Below are 18587 nucleotides of genomic sequence, written 5' to 3'. Positions count from 1 at the left end.
AAAGCGTACCTGAATGCGTTCAACTAGCTGATCAAAAATGCATTTCCGCTTGACTCTCTGTGGGGATGAACACTTGCAAAGCGTTGGCATTTCTTGTTGGTGATAGTCGCAAAAAGATCCATCTGCCGATGGCCCCACTGGCGGAAAATGAACTCCAGAGTTGGTTAGTTGAGGTCCCACTCGTGGTTTTCCGAGAAAGACCTGCTGAGTGTGTCTGCCAGAACATTGGAAACACCCGGCACATGTATGGCAGTGAGAGGAATCTGGTGATGAATTGCCCAATTCCATATCTCCTGTGCTTGTTGGGAAAGCAAAAGGGACCTGGTGCCACCCTGCTTGTTCAGGTAATGCATGCTGGTGGTGTTGTCTGTTCTCACCAGCAGAGATTGACCTTGAATGATCCGTTAAAAAGACTTCAGGGCCAGGAAGATCGCCAGAAGCTCCAGGCGATTTATATGCCAAGTGCGTTGGACCGCGGTCCATTTTCCTTGTACTGACAGGCCTTCGAGATGTGCTCCCCAGCCCTCCAGGGATGCATTGGTTGTAAGCGTCAGAGTTGGAGTAGTGTCTTGAAAAGACCGACCTTTTGAAATGTTTGGAGGGTGAGCCTACCACTCTAGAGCCTTTTGGATGCGGGGTGTAAGAAGGATCTTGTCGTTGAACGATCCTGAAATCTGCTTCCACTGCTTGTCTAATTCCTCTTATATGACCCTCATATGTAGTCTGCAGTGGGGAATCAATTGTATGGCAGAAGAAGCCATGCCGAGGAATGAATTCAACATCCGGACTGAAACGTACAGTTTTGATTGGAGGGATCGTACCATCTGAAGCATACGGTTTTGTCGTTCTTGGGAGACAAAAAACATTGCCAGATGAGAATCTAGAGAGGCTTCTAGAAAATCTCGCCGTTGAGATGGGCGAAAGTGTGACTTCTGGCAATTGATGGAAAGGCCCAAGTCTTGGAACAGGGAGCGGCAAGACTGTGTATGCTGGATTGCCAGTTGAAGTTTCGGAGCCTTTATGAGACAATCGTCCAGGTATGGATAAAATTGTATGCCTCGTAGGCGTAGAAATGCAGCTACTGGGGCCATGATCTTGGTAAAGACCCTCGGTGCTGAACGGAGGCCGAATAGTAGGACCTTGAATTGGAAGTGCAGGTGTGCGACTGTGAAGCGTAGATACTTCCTGTGTCTGGGGTGAATTGGCACATGGAAATATGCGTCCTGGAGGTCGATTGTAGAGAAGAATTCCCCTGGATTGAGGTAATTCAGGATTTGAAGCAGAGTTAACATCTGAAAGGTTTTGCAAATGATGAATTTGTTGAGGGCCCGTAAATCCAAAATTGGGTGCCATTCTCCCGACTTTTTCTTTACTAAGAAAAACAGGGAATAGAATCCCTTGCCGCGTTGACCTAGCGGCACTACCTCGATGGCCCCTTTTTGGATCATTATTTTTACCTGGGCCAAGAGTTCTTTGAGGTGGTGGGAGGGTGGCCCCGAAGGTGGACGAGTGGGAGGGAATTTTGTGAACTCCAGGGTATGGCCTTTGGAGATAACGTCCAGGACCCATTGGTCGGAGGTGATTTCGGACCATTTGCAAAAGTACTTTGAGATGCGACATCCGAGATGCACAGTCGGCAGACGAAAGGAACTGGGACTGTCACTGTTTTTTGTTGTTTGCGCCACCTCTATAAGTTGTTTTCCGTTGGTATGGTCTGGAGGAAGACTGACGAGTCTGGTTTTGGTAAGAACCTCTCTGCCGGTTATCGCTGTAGGTATTGTATGAGCGATACTGGCCTGATCCACGAAATGTAGAGGAGCCACCGCCTCTACCTCGTGCCCCTGAAAGGGCCGCTTCTTATATTGGAGAGTAGCCAAGGACTTTGCGGTGTCTGTGTCCTTTTTGATCGCCTCAAGAGCATGATCTACATGCTTGCCAAATAAAGACTCTCCATCGTATGGTAAGTCGAGGACTTTTGCTTGCACTTCTGGGCGAAAGGATGTAGATTTCAGCCAGCCTTGACGCCTCAAGACTGCATCCCCAGCTAATTGGCGAAAGCCTGAGGATGAAATGTCGAGCGCACATTCGATAATTTCAGACAAAATTACCTCTCCCTCCTGGATAATAGATTGCGCTTCTGAACGGATGGCCTCAGGCATTTGAGGAAGCAGTGCAGCAATCTCGGACCACATTTGGCGGTCGTATCGGCCCAGAATTGCCAAGGTATTTGCCGCTCTGACAGTAGTGGCCGCCATTGTAGTGAACTTTTTTCCTATAGAGTCCAACTTGCGGCCTTCCTGATCAGGAGGAAACGTTAGTGGTGTAGCCGGATTACGGGATCTTTTCTGTGCTGCCTGAGTAATAACCGACTCTGCTTTTGGCTGTGACACTAAACAGGCTGGAGCGGACGCTGGAGCCTTATATTTTTTGTCCAATCTGGGCAAGACTGCAGGTACCGAGTTAGGATGTTCCATAAGTTTAAGTCCTTCTGACCAAATAAAGTCAATAATTGGAATTGTGTGAGATTGCCTATGTGAAACGTCCTTAAAATCATACAGGAAGCATTCACTTTCATGTTGCTGTTTCTCGACAGTGAGATGAAAGCGTTTCGCTGCACGGACCATTAAATTATGGAAGTTTGCAATGTCCACTGGAGGCGATGCAAGAGGTGACGTGGGCGGAGTGGAAGGTGTTTGAGCCCTGTAATTGTCCGACTCATTCATATCGACATGATCGTCGTCATCAGTGTCGTGAGGAGCATGATCCTCATTGTCAGTGTCAGGTCGAGTTCTTTCCTGTGACGCAGGTGGAACCGGAGCAGGTGCTTGTAGGGGTTGAGGTTGCGGCTGGGGAGGAGGTTGTGATACAGGGGAGGCAGGTGTAGATGGAGGGAACCTGCGGTTATAGTCATCAAGCATATGCTGTAATTTTTTGACTAAAGATAAAGGTATTTGTGTAACATGGCCAACTATCCAGTACTTTTGGCAGAACAACTGGCCTCCCATGTAATAAAGCACTCTAAAACTGTTCTAGTGGGAGACTTAAATTATTGGTTCGATAGAACAGATACCGACACCCAAGCTGGAGAACTGAGGGACCTGCTTACAGATCTAAACCTGGTCCAACACATTCACTCTCCCACTCACCAGAAGGGTCACAGCTTGGACCAAATCTGGACATACAACGTACCACCATTCTCTCCTATTATAAGCCCTTGCATTTGGTCTGACCATTATCTTATCCAGTTCCCACTAGAGATTCAAGGGCAGCACAAGGCCAAACCTCCCATGGGTAAAGAGTTCCGCAACTGGAAATCCATGGACCGCTCCGGGTTCATGGACACGCTGAACAACACCCTTCCCCCATTAGACGAAGATCTGGAGGTTGATGAGAGGGCACTGTCCTCCTGGCTTCTCCACGCAGCAGATCTGTTCGCCCCCTCTGTATACTTACCTAACATCAGAGGCAATGATGCCCACAAATGGTTCACTCAAGAACTTAGAGCACTTAAATTAGGGGTACGACAGAAAGAAAGACAGTGGAGAGCCACCTACTCTTCACAGGATAGGGAAACCTTCTGCGTCACTAGGAAAAGTTATCAAAAAATTTTAAAACAACACAAACTCAATTACTTCTCCATAAAAATTTTATCGTCATCTAACAAGTCCAAAGATATTTTTAATATAGTTAATGAACTCTGTGACAACGACAGGACAGCCCCTTCAATAGCTCCTACGCAGAAGCTATGTGACTCCCTGAATAATTTTTTCAGAGAAAAAATTGTCACTATCAAATCGAGCATTGCTAATTCCCCAACGTCACTTCCTCTGGATGACGTTTTTTACAATCCCTCTGTATTAGATACCTTCCCGGCCATTGATGGTACAACCTTTTCCTCACTTTTGACGAGGGTAAAGTCCGGATCCCCTAACGACATCTGCCCCCCCCACATCTTTTCGGAAATCGGTCGAACTATCCCTCAGGGTATTTTACCCCTACTAAATAAATCACTGACCCAGGGCAGGGTACCCACTGGCTTTAAACACGCTTTGCTAATTCCTCTAATTAAGAAACCAGGTCTGGACCCTCAGGACTCATCAAACTATCGTCCTATATCCCTGTTGCCGTTCCTATCCAAGATATTGGAGGCTCACGTCTCCAATTGCCTTTCCAACTTTGTGGAAACCACTGGATTTCTGGAGCCAAATCAAGCTGGGTTCCGTCCAGGCCATTCGACCGAGACGGTAACCCTGGCAGTCCAGAATACACTTCGGTGCAATGCGGACAGGGATGTCCACCAGGCACTGGTGCTTCTTGACCTGTCTGCTGCATTCGACACGGTCGACCACACTATTTTGGTCGGCCGTGTCGAGCAGGCAGGCCTTAGAGGTACTGCCCTGAGCTGGGTGGAATCATTCCTGTCCGACCGGACTCAAGCAGTGAGACTGGGCACCTTCACAGCCCCTAGAATTAAGAACGATTGCGGTGTCCCTCAAGGCTCATCCCTGTCTCCCCTTTTATTTAATTTGTACCTGCGTCCCCTTTTGTACTCCTTGAGGAAATTCAAAGTGTGGATCTTCAATTACGCAGATGATCTGCAATTGGTTTTCCCCCTGGGGTCGCCGGATGCTGTCACTGAGTTTAGGGAGGTCATGGCTCATATCCAGAGATGGATGGGTCTTAACCACCTAAAACTTAACCCAGGCAAGACTGAATTGATCTTGCCTGGGAAGAGCGAACTCAGCTGGGGACCTCAATTCTGGCCTCCGGAGATGGGAAATCCCCCCTCCAAATCCCACACGGTTAAGAGCCTTGGAGTCACCTTCAGTGAAGACCTCTCCTTGAAAAGCCAGGTAGGGTCAGTTGTCTCCGCATGCTTCTTTCAGCTGCGCAAGATTAGAAAGATTGCCCATTTCCTAACCCATTCTGCCCTGATACAGGTGACCATCGCCCTTGTGCTGTCTAGGCTGGACTACTCAAATAGTTTATATTTGGGCCTTCCAGCCGGGCAGCTCAAGAGGCTGCAGCTGGTTCAAAATCAGGCGGCCAGGCTGATCTGCGGGCTTCCTAAATGGCAGTCCATCAGGCCAGGCCTGGCAGACCTGCATTGGCTGCCGGTAGCCCAGAGGGTGGCTTTTAAAACCGGCTGCATTATTTTTAGGGCATTACAAAGCAAAGGCCCCAAATTCATCATCAACCTGCTTGCCAGATACACTCCCTCCCGCAACCTCCGTTCTGGTCACAAAAACTTGCTCACTGTGCCGGTTGTTAGGAAACAACGTCAGGGCGGCAGCTCCTTTCATTTTCTTGCTGCATCCCTCTGGAACTCCTTGCCAGCTTCTTTAAGGGCGCACGAAGATATTCTAGCCTTCAGACTAGCCTTTAAGACCTGGCTTTTTAGAGAAGCCTATCCCTAGATGTTCTAAGTGGTCCTCCTGTTGTTGTGTTATGCTCTGAAAACTTCCTACAGCGCCATGAAGCCTACGGGCGTACGTGCGCTTTATAAGCTAAATTTAACATAACATAACATAACATAACAGGTTCTGAAGTTACTGTCTCTGCTTGGTCAACAGGAAATAAATCATTCCCACTTTCGACGTATTCCTCTTCGTCACCCTCATCACTGTACTCCTGGCACTTATTGTTCAAGTCAGATGGACTAGATGCTTGTCCGAACATTTGTTCCACCTCCGACTCATGGTCGGATTCTTCTCCACCTGATTGAAACAATTTTTCAGGAAGACGTGCTCCACTCCTTATTGGACTTATTTGAATGAGAGGCACAGTCCTCAAGGTAGAAGCGGTAATCACTGTAAAAGTGGTAGCTGAGGCTGGAGGAGGATGAGATGCCGACAAACTTGTTGATGTAACAGCAGTAGTCGTATGGCCAACCTGAGGTGCAGAAATTGAAGATTGTTTCATCGTCGACGAAGATTTCTTGTCCGTCGACGGAGCCGTCGACGAGCTAGCAGTAGACGGAGTCGTCATTGCTTATGTAATGGCCGTCGATGAGGCTGTCGTCGACGTTGATGGGCCCGTCGACGAGCTTCTTTTAGATGATTTGGTCTTAGTCGTCGGTATTTGCTTCGACGACGGGACCGTCGACGGTGTTTGCGTCGACGATGGGAGCGTTGACGATGATTTCTTCATCGACGGCATCGACTTGACACTCGTCGACGAGATCTTAACAATAGACTAAATGGGTCTCGTCTCCTGGGCTGTCGTCGACGAGGTGATCGTCGTCCACGCAGCAGTGGATGACATGGAACATGTCTTCGTCGACGTAGAGGTAACAGACTTCGTCGTCACTGAAGACGTCGACGGGCGCGTCGACGAGCCTATGCCGGATTTCTGAGAGGAAGGCAAGGCTTTGGGCGCAGATGTCAGAGAACTAGGTCCCGTAGACGTGCCCTGAAGCAAATCCTGTGGGGAAACAATCCTGGAGGATTCCAACAGTCTACTCTTCTTAAGAAAAGGAGATGGAACCTCAGTTTCAGACCCACGCTTCTGAGAGGATCTAGAAATGCCTGAAGAAAGACTCTCCACATCAGAAACCACAGACTCTGAAGTCTTCAACTTCTGTAGCCACAGAATAGGACGGGACTCTCTATCCCTCAGAGTCTTGGGAGGAAAAGTGCGACAGTACTTAAAGTTCTTAACCTCGTGGTCTGGGTGGAGACAGTAAATGCATTTACTGTGAGGATCCTCATGGAAAAGACGCAGTTTACCTCAGGAAGGGCAGGCTTTAAACAAAGATTTCTTATTTGAAGACATTTTTGAAGAAATAACAGCTAGAGTTGAAGAAAAAACTGAGCAGAGCTCAGGGAGACTCCCTTCACACGACGTGCGGTAGAAAATCTGAGGTCTTGGGCTTCTGAGGAGTCGGTTCTAGAGGGAACTGCAGCCTGATTGGCTGGAATTTGGACCAAAACATAATGACACTGATATGTTACCAAGTTGAGTTTTCTCCCTTAGGCTTTCTATGGGCCTATTCAGTTCTATGGTACTTTTGAGTTTACTTTATTTTATATATATATATATATATGTATATGTATTTTTTATAATTATAATATTTTACTTATATATGCATATATTACTGCTATTTTATGTACAGTGGGGCTCCCACTTCGACGACGGGGAATATTCAAGCATGTGAATCTATAAAAGACACCCCTAATACTGGAGAATATACAATTCTGAGCATTGAAAAACATGAAAGATTAGCTTTTCATTTTTTTTTTTCTTTCTTTATTTTTTTTTTTTTTTTTATTTGGAGTCAAAATACATCACAAAAAAAATTTAAAAATACATACTTAGCTCAATCAGGACACAGGCGTAATAATTATTCGCATGTTCATTAAATACAGGAGATAGATACTTAATCGAAACGTACATTAAATAAATAAATAAACCACTGATATAAAAAGCTCATATAAAACCATCAGTATATATAAAAGAAGAGGCAGGGTATATGAATATACTTCCAATGTATACAACAGCAGAATATACAGAGCAGAAATTCATGCATCTTTTGCATGAGTCTCCCTCCATTTAGTTACCGGGGCCCAGAACCTTCTTCCAAAGTCCCGTACTTTCCCCCTCTTATATTCATACAGGCAGATCTCAATATTATATATACCAAGAAACCTGTATAGCCACATTTGAAAAGATGGTGCAACAGTATACTTCCACCACGCAGAAATCAAGATCCTGAGGACGGCTACGGAAATAAATACCAAGGCTTCTTCTTCTTTGCCCAAATTTAGATTAGAATCTGTGCCCAAGATCATCAGGGTAGGGGATAGATCGATCTTATGACCTAGCAGCCCCTCCCATAATCTTTCGATCTCTTTCTTCACTGGGGTCAAGAGAGTGCAAGAGAAAAACATATGTAGAAGGTCTGCTTGTCCCCCCCACATCTTGGGCAATTATCATCCACTCTAGCCCCCCATGTATATAATTTTGCCGGGGTATAGTATAAATTGAACACCGTTTTACAATGTTGAGCTCTTAAGTTTGTGGCTCTAAATATTATTTTGTTCAATGCTATAGCCAGGTCAACATCTACATTCGGGTTTCCTAGTTTATTGGACCATGCAACCACTGTCTTATCGACATCATCGGGAATCTCTGCGAGAAGGATGTTATATATAGGCTTAATTTTATTGCATCCATTGGACAATGCATCCAGGAGGGGACTATTTTCTGGGGGAGGCGGTTTTGGTTTAATAGCCTTCAGGGAGCGATCAACCTGGGTATAGGCGAACCAATGATTATCTGGAATACCATACCTCTTTTGTAATGCCTAAAAGCTTATAATCCCTTCTGCATCCGTTAGATCCCGTAATGGCTTAATGCCCAGTCCCTCCAGATTTTTAAGGCCCTTTCAATCCCTAACCTTGAAAAGAGACTGAATCTATAGATATGAATATATGCATTAATTTTGGGGATATTGCACAGTTTTCTACTAGCCTTCCATACCCTCCAAGCGCTATCGATAATTTTGTATCTCGCTTTTTTATAGAATCTGCGATCTACTTCGCATAACAGAATACCCGTCGCCTTTCTTCCCAATAATATTTCAAAAATGGAGGGGAGTTGATATACTTCCGATCTGACATTATTAGTATGGGCATCTGATTGAAAGAGTTTCGTCATTTGTATTAAAAGACAGGTCCAATGGTATAACCTTAAGTTGGGGAGATCCAAGCCCCCCCCTTTCCCGCGGGAGAGAGAGAAGGCTTGTTGACCTTCTTACTTTGCCATATTGCCAAATAAATTTAATAAAGACAGATTCCAGTTTAGACATTATTTTTTCCTCAATGAATAGTGGTATGGTCCTAAAAAGATATAATAGCTTCGGAAACATTGACATCTTGACTGCGTTTATCCTTCCAATCAATGAGAGGTGCAGGCCATCCCATCTTCTCAGGTCAGTCTCTATTGATTTTATAAGTGGTAAATAGTTTCCTTTCACTATTTTCTCTACTGCAGCGTTAATTGTAACCCCCAGGTATACTGCTGCTTCCACATATCTGGAATCTGCCTTTACTATATTCCCTGTGCAGATTATCTGGGTCTTTGCTTCGTTCAATAGGTAGCCTGAATTGGAACCAAATTGTTTTGTAAAGTCCACCAAGGTTGACATTGCTTGTTGGGGATCGTTGGTAAATACGGCCAGATCGTCCGCATAGGCTAATATTTTATTTTCAAACCTATTTATTATCACTGGTTTTAACCTAGGGCACCCCAAAATTGCCTGAATGAGCGGGTCAATGTATAGGGAGAAAAGGATTGGAGAGCATGGGCATCCCTGCCGAGTTCCTCTTTTAATATAGAAGGTATCAGATTTCTCGCCCATGACCGTAACTCTGGCAAACAAACCCATGCTGCCAAGGAGAGACAAGACGACCAATAATCCTGCCCATTCTAGAGGCCCATATTTTGGAGTATAGATTGGTATCAGAGTTAATTAGGGATATCGGTCTATATGACCCCGGATTCTCACTAGGTTTCCCTTTTTTGTGAAAGATGATGATGTTTGTCTCTTTCCAAGATACCGGGGTTTCTCCCTTATATACTATCCCATTAAAGAGGGCTATAATTTCAGTTTCGATACATTTATATACCTCCAGGGGGAGGCCATCCAAACCAGCAGCCTTCCATGGGGCTAACTCCTGTAGGGCAGTTTTAACTTCCAATTCGGTAATATCTTTATCCAATTACTCTTGGAGAGAGGGATCAAGACGAGGACCAGAGTCCTCTAAATTCGTATATTGCCCCCTGTCCATTATTTACTCATCATATAACTTTTTATAGAAGTCTCTAAAGACACGCAGAATATCTGCGGTTTCTGTATATTCTCTGCCCCTTTCTTCTATCTTCTTTATGGCGTTTTTGGACCGCTCCTGCCGAAGTCGTAGGGCCAAGGCTCTACCGGCATGTTCACCAGTTTCATATCGATTGGCTCTTCTAGCCTGGTATTCGCCCATCGCCTTCTGAGTGGATATTTTCTGGAGATCTGCCTTTATTGCCATAAGTGCCTTATGGCTTCTGCTGCCGTCCCCCCCAGCTGCAATGACCTTCACATGCTCTTCTTCTATATTTATGAGTCTATCTAGTAGTTTCAATTCGGCCTTTCTGTCATCATTCCTTAATTTAGTCGAATAACTAATAGTTTCCCCCTCAGAGCCGCTTTAAAGCAGTCCCGTACTATATTTCTGGAGGAGCTATATCTATTGGCTGAGAAGAAGTCTTCAGCCCAGCTCTTAATATGGGCGATAAATCTGGCATCCTCCAGTAATCTCCTCTCAAAAGACCATGGGGTCTAGTTGTTCTACTGTAGCTCCTCTGATAGGTTATTACTAAGGGATTATGATCAGATAGCATTCTTGGCAGTTTAGTTATAGTTACTTTATTAATCTCAGATGTGGAGATAAAAAAATAGTCCAGTTTAGAATTCTTCTGAGCAGGGTTTGAGAAATATGTAAAGCCAGAGTTATTGGGTTCCTTGACACCCCAAATATCCACTAAATCTATTGATTCTTTCAAAGCTTTGATTGCCCTGTAGACTCGTGGTTTTCGACCAATATATTTTACACTATTCTCCCAGCTAGTAGAGATATTTAGGTCGCCACATACTATTATAGGTACCGCCCAACCTACAAGTTCGATCTCTAGGAAATCAAAGATCTCCGGGTCGTCACCATTCGAGCCATAAATTACACAGCTGGTAAATCCTAACTCCAGCTCGGCGATCACCCATCTACCACAGCTATCAGCTCTTACGTTCTTGACCCCCCCAAAGTTTTCTTTATCAGGATAGCCACCCCTCTAACCATGGAGGTTTGTAAGCAACCAAATCAAATCCATTCATTGACAGAAGGTTCCGTTTTGCCCAGGCCAGGGGAGGTGCGTTTCTTGGAGGCATAACACATCAATTTTATTGAATTTAGCAAAGTGGGCCATTCTTTGTCTTTTCCTCCAATCGTTCAACCCCCCAACATTCAATGTGCATATTTTAATGTCTGACATTTTTATTTTTAATTTGAACTTTCATCATCTTCTGCCTCTTAGATTTGGTATTAGCTTTCAATTGATTCAACTGATTCCTATGTCCTAATGTGATCAAGACCATAACGATGCACTCTGAACTCCATTTTATGACTTCTTTCATTTTTCCACCCCCCACGTGCCCCCCCACCCCTCCCAGACTCCTCTTCCCCCACCCACCCCCCTCCCTACCCCCCCAACACACCCTCCCACACTGTGAGGCGCACAACACTGGTTTGTGCATGTGATGGACATGCAGTTGGGATGAGGATATCAAAGCACTATTATTTAGTTACAGAAAAAACACCCGGAAAAGAGAACAAAATACCAAAATTATGAAAAACCAACTTAAACGCCAACTATCCAAGCTTCCCAAACATGAGAACTTTGATCATTAGACTGTACCATTCTGAACATTACTATTTATCAAGGCTGTCCAAATATTCCTTGGCCTTAATCTCAGATGAGAAATATAGTGTTTTCCCTTCATTGATGACCTTAAGCTGGGCTGGGTTTATTAGATAAGCTTGAAGTTTTCTATCCTGAAAGGGCTTTATTAGCCCCCTTAGCCGCCAGCGTGTTTCCACCGCTACATGGCAAAAATCCGGGCGGACAAAAAAAGAAACGCCATCGCAGTTTTTCTTTGCATCCGGTCTTGCCTTTTCCGAAATTGCCTGTCGGAGTACAAAGTTACCCAGAAAGATCAACACTGCCCTAGGTTTATCCCCTTCTTTAGCATTTCTTCTTATTTTGAAGGGGGTACGGTGGACTCTCTGTATCTCTTTCATCCAGTTCCATCCGGGCAGTTCAGGGAAAGCCTGCTGGAAGAGTTTCACAATGTACGCTCGGATGTCCGACCCTTCTCTTCCCTTGGGAATTCCTAGGACTCTAAGGTTATTTCTTCGGAGCCGATTCTCCATCTCCTCCAGCTTCCATTGTATATCTATAACTTGAGAGCATTGAGCCTCAACTTTAGACGTAGCCGCTGCCATCTCAGTCTCTGTTGCGACCACCCTCTCCTCTAGATTTGACACTCTGTCCCCAGTGGTGGCGCATGCCTTAGAGAGCTTTCTCACTACCCCCTGCATTTTCCTCATAGCAGCCTGTGATTTTCGGCTGTCTTGGCGTGTTTCCTCGCGGTGTGCTAATATCTCCTGATGAATTGTCTCAAGTAGTGACATTTGAGCTTGTTCCAGCAAGGGGCTTCCTAATAGCAGCTGAGCTGAGGAGTGATCCCAAGTAAGCTCCTGTTGTTCCATCTCTTGACCCCAGTCAGCTTTTTTTTCCCTCATGGCTGTGGGCGGGATATTATCCTCCAAATCAGTGTCCGTCTCCACACATGAGCTGCGTTCCTCTTCATCCTCGGACCATTCACCCCATCAGAGACTGAGAAGAATGCCTCACTAGGGTCGTTTTCTTTATCGCCTCCACCTCCCCCTATAGCGCCGTTTGGTATAGTTTCATCTTTAGTAATTGGGAGGATTAAGGGGTCAATTAATTCTCAATCGGCGTTGATGGCGACCTCCCTAGTGTGATTTACCTCATGGATTTGTGTGTTTATATCCAGCTCCTAGACCGCATTTATAGCATCATCGTTTTTGCTTGGTATGTGAGCTGGGTTTAACCCCTCTGCCACAGTCACTGCCTCAATTTCAATTATCTCAGTTATCTCAGTTAGTGTTCCTGGTATTGGCATTTGGGTCGTGGGGGAACAGAACTGGCTCAATTCGTTAGTAATATCAGGTGTTTTGCACTCGCCTGTATCTTTAACCCCCTTCTCCTTACCCGCTTTCACCAGGAGGTCCAAAACTGATGCTGTCGCCAACCGGGTCTTAGGGGCTCATTGTTGCCGTTTTTTCTGTTGCAGGTCGGGTAAGGTGGTTTCATCACCACATGAGGCATCCGGGGCTACATTGCCAGCTTCCTCCTTCAGCATTTTCTTTCTCAGTGATGATTTTGACCCCTGGTTCAATTTCGGCGCCATTCCAAACAGTGCTCTCTGCCTGTAGTGCTTCGCCGATTGACAAGACTGGCAGTAATCACTGTATACTGCTCTGCTCTCTTTCCTTCCACTGCTACAGCCCCTCCTCAGTTGCGTTCGACCCGGATTCAGCTGCTGGCGCTGGTCGGCGCTTCTCCTGCTGCTCCTGCCGCTTTCTTCCGAGCTCTGTATCTGGCTTCTCCTCCACAGCTGACTCCGCGGCTGACTCCGCAGCTGACTCCGCCTTTCCGCTGTAGCTGTAGCGCGGCGGGTGAAAGTGACGGCGAAAGACCTCAGAGTCTGCCGGACCGCCCTCTGGATCAGCCTCGTTACTCCGGTGTAGGTGAGAGTCAACATCTCCCTCGGATACCTGAAAGCCGGTAATGTTCTCCGCGAGTATCATTCACCCGCGGGTTTTTACTTTGCTTTAGACGTTCAGGCGTTTAGATCCCCATGTGTGTTGCTTGGTCCCGGGTGTATATCGGTCCTGCGTCCTCATCGCTGTGCTGCACCGGCCACTCAAGCGGCCGCCATCTTGCCCCAAAAAACTTGAAAGATTACCATTGACAATGTCAGAGAGACCTGTCATTGAATGGATAATACACGGAACGATTACAATTCCAATAACAACTTTCCAGTTTAAATACTGCCAAGAGTATATACCTGCAGGCCAGTATGAAAGGTTGGATAAAGAATACATCAAATCAACCTGGGATTTACCTTATACACACCGATCTTATAGTGAAGGGAACAAGGAGGAATTTCTTAGTGGTAAAAATTGTAAAAAAATCACTAAGCGGTACACTTCTGTGTCAAGGTATTAATTTGCATGGAGCCTGCGAAGGGTCTTCAAATAACCTTTCATGTCACCGGCATGGCACGCCTGCAAAACGGATAGAGTCATTTTTTAGACCACTTTCTAACGGCAGTTACGTTTTAATAAGTGACCACAGCTCTTGTGGCATGCTGCCAGGAAAAGCCTATCTGACAACTGTAACTTCCAGGGCCGTTTGCTGTATGCAAGTATTGTATCCATACAGCAATCCAGATATGGGGGGCTGCGTTATGGCCTTCCTTGAATATCTCTTCTATTCAAATTGATACTTTAAGCAGAATGAAGTCTATTCTTTTACAGACAACTGTGCCTTTAACGTCATCAAAAGAAATGTATTATCTGCAAGTGGCAAGGACATCGGCAGAGATACATTCCCTTTTATCGACAAATTGCCCCGTGCATTTCATAGAAATACTAAGCCAAATCTTAAACATGTCTGATACCAGTGGCATCGCACATGTATTTAAGACAATTTTTTGGGACTGTTAGCACCCTTTGAAACAGTTCTGGGCATCTTCCCGAATTTTGTCCATTCTGTCTTTGGCGGCCTACCCTTAATCTTGGGACTCGTGACAGGAATTTTATTTTTGCTCCTTCTGCACCGATATGGCAAGCCAATCCACAGACAAGACTCTAGCAATGATGGAAGAAACGATCCTAGCAATGCGATACCGAGACCATGTCACTAAGGTCCTCGGATTGGCCCGGCTGAGAGATCCGAGTACAACCTGGTTTCTTTCATTCAGACCGATCTGGCAAGATTGCATCTTACTTGTGCTTTGATGTCTGCTGTGCGGAGAAGAATACGTGTTGGACGTCTCTCTTAAACTACAATCAGCAGTACCAATGGATATCGATACTTTGCTAGGTCCTGTAACGACTCATGCATCGTGTTGTCCCCAGCGGCTACCGATTCTGATGACGGAATTCGTTGAGGATTCACCACTACGAGTAGATGGCGGTGAGGTACGAGAGGAAAGCAGCACCTAACAGGTACAACCTTCTGTGAGCATTGCTGATCCAAACATCGATGATAGCAATCACGCAGAGAACTGCACAGTTGCAGCATTTTCAAACTTGGTCGAACTTTCACCTGATGTAGTAGACCAATTTTTTGCGGGTCTGTCTGAAATGATGTTCTCTCCAGTCACAATAAAATAGTAAAACAATGAGCACACAGCGTTCCCTAAACTCTGAATTCGGCCTTCGGTTTTGATAAACAAAGCTACAGAAAATATTTGGAACTATTTTTCTCCTGAAAGCGAAATTATTTTTGTCCTTTTATCAAAATATTTACCATTTTATTTGGCTTAAAGTAGAACTATTCTTAGAGAACAGAGCTTCTATTTTTAGGATACTAGAGACAATATTTTACCTCAGCCTCTAGCACATGTACAGCATTTTGTATAAAAATGTGATGGAATATGTGATGGAATGGTCTCGACCTTCTTTTCTGTATTCAAAGCCATTTCATGTGTAATTTTCGAAATCCATTCAGTTGATATGTATATGCATTTATCTGAATGATGACACTTGAAAAGCGTACAGTACCAACACTCATTTTCGTGTATTTACCATATACCATTTTAAATAAGGAATATGTATTTTGGGGTGGGTCGAAAAACACACATGCGTCGTTGAATGTTTACTATTGTTTAGGTTTTTAGTAATGATGGACATCAATCCGTGGAGTGGGTGTCGTGTTTATATCAAGGACCCTAATTCGATATTCCCGATTTATGCCCTTGTGAGGTTATAATCAATAATATCCTGATAAAGGCATAAGAATCAGATCCATAATGAGTAATAGCCCATGCAGCCCAAAGCACAGCACGGCTACTCTCATCGACTCCTAGAAAGCACAACGCGTTCTTTAAACAAACCAAGCCTCCAGCAGCCCGGGAAATACCCCCAGCTTTTGTTTTGATTTGAACAAGAACTCCTGAAGTACAGAAAGAACTGTTAGTTCTTAGTGACGTCTCATGTCCAACCTTTACGTGAAACCCGGCACCTTCCAGGTATAAAATACCAACAGTTGCCTTAAGCAAACACACGGTGGTTTGGAGCACAGCGGCTATCTACTTGCCCGAGAGCCCAGCTGATGCGAGAGCCCACGGAAGCCGCCCCTCCCATTTGACGCACTGAGAGAGACGCTGACTTTTTCTCCAGCCGAGAAAATCCAGCTCCGGTGTTTCCAGCCCACCCTTGCGGGTTGCTGGGAGATCGAGTCCTGAGGAAAGAGATACCAGACCTCCCACATTCTATTACCAAGGTACGGAGCTGACTAAAACCCTTAAGAGAATTCTTGATGCAGATTCTTGGAAAAACAATCTTAAACAACTTAACTTAAACTGCTACTTACTCACCCCTTCCCAAGTATTAGGCTTAGGTCATGTACACCGGGGTAGGCTTAGTTAGAAGCACCAGTTGAGTACGTTAGTCAATGTATTTATTTTGTATGTATTTAAAAAAGTATCATATGGCTAAGAAACCATATCAATGCTTTTAGAGTATTATTTCCTAATACTACTTTTACTGTACGCACTTTACTTTATGATAAGTATTGCAATTGTGGCAATTCATTTCTCTTGCATGAGAAAGAAGACTGCTCAATAAATAACACCTTTTATTGAAAAATGCCCATCTCTCTATTTCTCTGCACTCTGGTGAAACTAAGTATGCACGATTGACTGAGTGAAATAGCTGCCTATTGTTTTCACACGACTCTAGAGATACACTCTTATTCTAAGGGAGCAAAGTTGTCATGTTTATGCGGTTGTCGGACACTGAATCCCTTCTTGTCTGAGCCAGGGAAGTTCATCCCTCCCTATTCATTCAAGAAAGTTTCCAGTGACCTCTGAGCTAGTGGAGAAGTGTGGCTCAGGGGTTAGAGGCAGCAGACCCGGAAGCTGAGATCGGTCCTGGACCAGGGTTCAATTCCCCACCTCGGCGGGTCTTGGGCTCAAAAATTCCACGGACTCGATAATTCTCATTCCGGTGCCTACTCGACTCATGGGTTCACACTCTGCGACTCTGGGCAATAGCTTGCTTAATCTCCACTACGGCCCCTAGCGGCGGGATGCCTGGCTTTCACCTTGTGGATACCCTGCTGGGGTTATCTCACAGGGGAATACCAGGACGGGTTCCCAAGGCAAGCGCCTTGATGCCTGCGGGTGATTCGTGCGCTATATAAATCGCAATACATTTACATTTACAACATGGTCAGTAGAGACCTAGATGACCTCAGTCCTACGTCTACACTGCTGTTTATGTTATTCCAATGCGCAGAGCCTATTGGGAAAATAGGAACTACACTACATGGCGCCCAACGTTTGGTAAGGCGATAATCTAACGCAAGACACTAGAGTAACTCAGTCGTGCTTTTTCACACAGAACCCTTTTCCCGTAAAAACGCCAAAAGACGTCTGGAGTGGGTGAAAGGTTAATATCCGCCGGAACTTAGTAGGATGAGAATCCTATATATTAGTTTTTGGTTTGATCAACGTTGAAGGAAACAGTGTTCCAAAATATTGTGCACCTAATCTTTGTTTCCTGGAAACTCGATCTGCAACAGAAAACTTTCAGTCAGTAAAATGTCAGAAAGTGACGAAGAGAGAGAAAGAGAAGCCTTAGCAGCTCGACTCTTAGAGGAAGACACAACCCTCCAAGAAAATGACCCGAGTGTTATAATCATTCCGGTCAATATAAGAAGAACTATAACTCTTAAACTTATAGAAAAAGGACTGACACCAAGAGCTGGTACAGTCATATTCCTGATAGGGGCACATGAGTATCGGCAGACAGAGGTATTCTATTCATGGATAAATTTACCAGCAGCACACGCTGTGACGAAAGACTTCCACTATTACACAATAGAGGAACCTCCGGGAGAATGCACTCCTTTCGAGGAGATCGAAATCCCACTAAATTACAAAGAGCACCTGCTCTGGTTTAATGGCGCCCTAAAACATAATAATCACATCACTAGGCTCGGTCCACTAGGTAGACTAGAATCAACGGGGCCGGTCCTATGCAACTACGTAACACACCCAGACTACGAAACAATGTCAAGCGAAGAACTCCTAGTTAAACTAAAAGAATTAACAAAGGCATATAGAGAATTAGTTCAATTGGCAAGGGATGATATAAAGAACCACCAGAAATTGAAGGAAACAGATATAGCAGACCAACCATTTGAACTCGCCGGAATCATAGAAAAATCCTATGAAGAGCTAGGAAGAGATAGTTTGGGTGGGAAACCGGTAAAACCCCAACTAACTGAAAATCCTGAAAAAACATTTATTAAAAATAATTTAAGAACTCCAAAAAAGAGTTGGGATGGTAATAAACAATCCACTCCCAGGGAAAAACATTTCCAGTCCAGAGGAAGGTCTCCTCAGCGTAGAGAAAGATCTCCAGGCCGAGAAGACAAGTCTCCCCAAAGGGAGCCCTCTGAAAAAAGATACAACCTTAGAGATAGGGATAAAATAAGAAAACCTGACAGATATCAAGATATTGATACTCGTCCCTCTCGATCCTTCTCACTCAATCTTTCACGATCTTCCTCACAGAAATCGGAAAGAAGAGGACGGTCAGAACACAGAGAAGAGCACGTCAAGTCCAAAGACAAGGAACCTGCTCATCAAAGTAAAAAATTACAATTTCCTAGAAAGAAGGTAGCAAGTATTAAAATTAAACATGCCGAGAATTCTGAGGACA

The sequence above is a fragment of the Lissotriton vulgaris genome, chromosome 5 (assembly GCF_964263255.1).
Source record: "Lissotriton vulgaris chromosome 5, aLisVul1.2, whole genome shotgun sequence".
NCBI lineage: Eukaryota > Metazoa > Chordata > Amphibia > Caudata > Salamandridae > Lissotriton > Lissotriton vulgaris.
This window is presented reverse-complemented; position numbering follows the sequence as displayed.